Consider the following 4,934-nt stretch of genomic DNA (forward strand, 5'->3'; position numbering starts at 1 on the left):
AGATGTGGAAGATATGTAGTTGCGACAAAACAGTGTTGCACTAGAAATTCCAGGATGTGTGATTTCACGTTTTAATAATATAAATTGTGCCACCTAGATTTGCAATCTGTGACCTCAACTTTTTTTGTAGGATTGTATTTGTGTGTGAAATGCTTAAACTCATGAAGTTTAAAAACCGAACATCCATCAAATTGTGGCCGAACTGTTGCTATACCTATAGCTATATAATGAAAACTTGCTGAAAATTACCTCAAAAGAATCCAGAATTGTAAGTTACACCAGGACATTATACTAGGACCATATGAGGTCGTAAATTTTATTATTTCGTTAGTTATCACAGCTAACGGCAAAATCCATCGAATATATCATAAGTACGTTTTATTTATATTTGCCTTTGGTATTACAAAATAGATAATCCAATATACAATACATATACAATTATATTTACAGTTCTAGAAGGCACATTAGAAAAAAAGACCCACAAGAATTATTTAAAAATGATACAAACTTGTAATGTAATGTAATGAACTGTTTTAATTGAAAACAGCAGAGAGTTTTTTCCAGAGAAGTCAGACAAATGTAAAAGAGATTATCTCATTTGACTGTAATGTAAAACTTTACTTTTTTTTATTATTTGATAAACATCTGTTTTTACATAGGTAATTCAATATATAATCTGTGTGTAGTGAATCATATAATCTATACTTCTCTAATTTAAAATAAAAAAAAAAACGAATGGGTATGATTTGTAGTTAAAAAAATAAGCTCTTTTCTCTTAGGTTTAATATTAAGCAGTTGTTGTGATTGTAGAGCCTATTAATATATCTGTGGTTAGAATTGCCTATTTGGTCTTTCCAAAGCAATGTTGAACACCTTTATGAATATTTTTATGAAGACTATTAATCTTCACAGTGCTTTTGACTGGTAACATAGAACAACAAGAATATTAGAATTGTTTATAGTGCCCCATAATATACCATTGATCTATAGAGAACTTATTATTTATTGTAAGGATGAAATCGTTTCATTTTATATGAACTTGTCACACTGTCTTTATGCAATTTTTGCATGATCGTCTAAAATTAGAATGCAATATGGGATATCTTGTCGAGTCGGCTTAAACGTTAAATGAAACATCCTCTTTAATGTAAAAGTTATTTACAATAATTTTTGAGTATTTCCTTTTATTTTCCAGTGGTAAAACCAGATTTCAATCATCTGGTTAAGCTTCGACTGCTGGTGCTGAAGAGCTTTAAACAGATTCATTTATCAACATCAGTTTACATCACTACAGTTACGAAATTTGAGAGAGGCATGTCAACTGTAAACAGGCCGTATAAAATAGTTTCTTAAAAAATTTTCTAGTTGAACTCATGTATTCATGAATTAAAGAGAAGTCGGTTAATTTCTTTACTGAACAAGAAAGTATAGATTGTTAAAATTTGCTCACATTAGTAAATACTATAGAGTAAAAACCGAGACCCTTATCTTATATAAAACTGTCGTCCCACCAAAATCGATGAAGCGGCTGTGCTATATCAAGAAATGGTATTGTACAATAACTTTTGCTGTCAAAGATGATTACAATTTTGTTAATTATTTTGTAACATCAGTCAAGAGTTCTATGAGTTCGCTTGGATCCAAACTTGCTAACGAGCTCGCCCAATCTTGTTCACATTTTTACTGACAGTATTATTTCAAACAGTTTTTAAAATGTTGACAATTGGTTATCACGACTATTCGACTAAAGATAATCTTTCGGTTTGCTTGGATTTTGATTCATATTTATATTCACTTAGGTAATGATTTGGCCCAAGTATAGCGTAGTACCTATATTGCAGGAATCGAACGCATATTGGCGAGAAGTTTCTTGCAGTTATATTATTAATTTAAGCAAATCGCGGTATCTTAGAAATATAAATCATATTAATAATTAATACAAAAAGATTTACAAAAAATAATTAATAATCAATACTATACATAGATGGAACATATATAATAACATGAGTCAAAAAATTTAAGTCACTTTTTTATAAAATAATCTTACGCATAGCATTGATCAGAAATTTAAGTTTAGTTGTATGATCAACTTTAGGCTTTCGTAGAGTTACCTCACAACAAACTAAAATTTATGCCGCCATTTTAACAAAATGGTGCTTGCCTGAAGTGAAAGAGTGAGGTATCTAATAGATAAGAAATGAGACATCTAGTCGCCTTTTTTATGACTACTCAGTTTCACTTCCAATTAGAAGGATTACTATAAGGTGAGAAATTATTTTTCCCTCTGATATTAGGAATTTCTCAATTAAAGGCATTTTCGTCTTCTAGTGTGAGGGAAATATATATGGTCTTAGACACACCAGACTGTAGAAGGTAATTAGAGTAATTTCAGCGCTTAGTTTTCTTATATTTTCGGACTTATCTGAACTTCACAGCCAAGAATTTTCTTATTAATCTGTTCAAAACATTAATATTACTATCGATGTTCTTTCTTTTGATGTAGTCAAGACGCATTCCTTCAATTTTTAATGTTCTAAAAAATAGACCCTTTTGCAATTTTTAAATTCGGTTTTAGCAAAACTCTATATGAAAAAACCTGTTAAAATAATATTAATCAATTAATATTAAATTAATCAAAAAATATAAAAACCATGTCAATTAATATACCAATACATATTTCATAAAGTCCATGCAATAAATACTTAACATATTATATATTTTTCGTTAAATCCATAAATTAATAATATAAATTATAAGTAATTCTTTTTAAGTAATTTGTTAACTTAAAAACAAAATTGTTTTCAAAAAAAAATTCTGAGAATAATATAAATATTTACTTAACAATTTACTTAATTAATTATAAAAACAAAAAAAAATTTTATTGCTTTTTTTGAGTATCTCACCCCGGCACTATAGATTATAGGTCCACTTAACTTTAAGTTAGTGAAGACAATAATAACAGCATCATAATTTCAAAGATAGCATAAAGACGTCATAATGAAAGTGATTATCTCATTATAAAAGTCAAAGCTCAATTAAGGAAACTTGCGTCAGTCTTTGTTGTCTTGCATTTAGGTTATCAAGAGCAAGAACTCCTAGTAACTGCGGATAAAATAATTATTTTCAGATTTTATAATATTGCTTTATAAAGCTTTATAATGTTCACACTTAATGTACAAATGAAATAAAAGTCAATACTGTAAAATTAGAATAGGAAGACAATGTTTAATACTAAAATTTAATTTTTAATAGAAACCACACTTGCTTAAAGAATATAGAGGGTCAAGAAGCTGGCTTGTGATATATCTCTAAATGCTCTTTAACCATTAACACAAAAAAAGTTAAGTATCAGACTACTTAACTGCTACTTTATTAGAAAACTCCATACTTATTAGAATATTGTACTGAGAAGTATGCCAAAAGCTTCATTGTATGGAGCCCTTATCACAGTGGAGCATCTAAATGATCACAAACACTATTGAGTAAAAGTGTTTTAGACACTAACTCGAATTTGATCAAGCAAATTAGACGAAGACTTAATGTACAAAGTATACAAAAATGTCAAACAAATCAAATAAAATTATCAATGAAACAAAAATCAATTGATCAGCTTCACACTTTTATAAATATTACATATCTTTCTTGAAAACATAATATCATCTTCGAGAATAGATAAAAATCACACGGGACTATGTTAGGTGATTACAGTGCTGAGTTCAACATTTTTGTCAAAAACTCTTGCGATCGCATTTTTTAATTTTGAGTTCCGAATACTTTATACACCTAGATTAGGTTAGGTTATACCGGCGTTATCTAGGGGATCTACTTAGGCCTATTGACCCATCCTGCTACCGAATATAAAGGAAAACTCAGGGTTTAAAACCACCTAGTACCTTTGACGAAGCTCAGAATGCTATTTAGTGGGAAGTCTTATAATTGATCAATATCCTCAAGAAAGGAGACAAAAACATAGTAGACGAGGGGCAATATCCTCAAGAAAAGACACAAAAACATAATAGACGAGGAGCACATTTATTGTCTTCTTCACAACTGCGACAGGTATGATTGAAAGGGAGATTCAATCTCTAGACTGGTTCCTTAGTTTGCAGTGAACTGGAGGTAAACATACTATGAGACTGATATTTTTTCAAGCATCTCAATGAGAATATTAAATTTCCTTTAAGTAAAAAGTGGCCAGATTGCATACAAATGCCTGGATATCGTTGAGTCTTCCCATCTTTTATTAAAAATTTTAGTACAGAAAGAACCCAGAAACGATTTGCAAGACGTTCACGACAAGCTCAGATTACTTAGTTGTTCCATATGAGGTCCTGAAGCAACCTTTCTGACTTTCGTCTGCTCTGCTATTGCCGAAAATATCTCTATGACCAGGGACCCACATTAGAAAAACATTTTAGTTCTTTAGCTCCACATCGAGTAAGGAATGTTAGAATTTATTAAGGGGTATTACTTGAATAAAGTGCATTTCAAGTTTAACGTTAGTATTCCCAAACTGATGTTGATTTAACTTGTCCAATATCACAACTTCTTGAATTATTTCTTTCATATATTATTATATGTATTATATGTTTATGTATTATTATATATATTATTTACTATGTTAAGTTCAGTTTTTTACCAGACATCTAAAGGCTCGTCTAGTTGCATATCGATAGACATTTCTGCTTATGTTATGTAGTACATCTAATGAGTGATACTGTAATCTCAAGGATCTATATTGTGTACTTACTCATATCAAAAAGGCCGATACTGCTAAATTTCTAGAATATTGTAGGATTCGCTACACCAAAACACATAATATTGATTATTGTTTCTCTCAGTACTCCAACCAATCGGCATATATCATCCATATTTTCTATATAAATTCATTTGCAAAATTTTTGTGTTGGCACAGTTTTATTATATTTTATTTT

This window comes from Teleopsis dalmanni, chromosome X, assembly GCF_002237135.1.
Source record: "Teleopsis dalmanni isolate 2A chromosome X, ASM223713v2, whole genome shotgun sequence".
Taxonomy (NCBI): domain Eukaryota; kingdom Metazoa; phylum Arthropoda; class Insecta; order Diptera; family Diopsidae; genus Teleopsis; species Teleopsis dalmanni.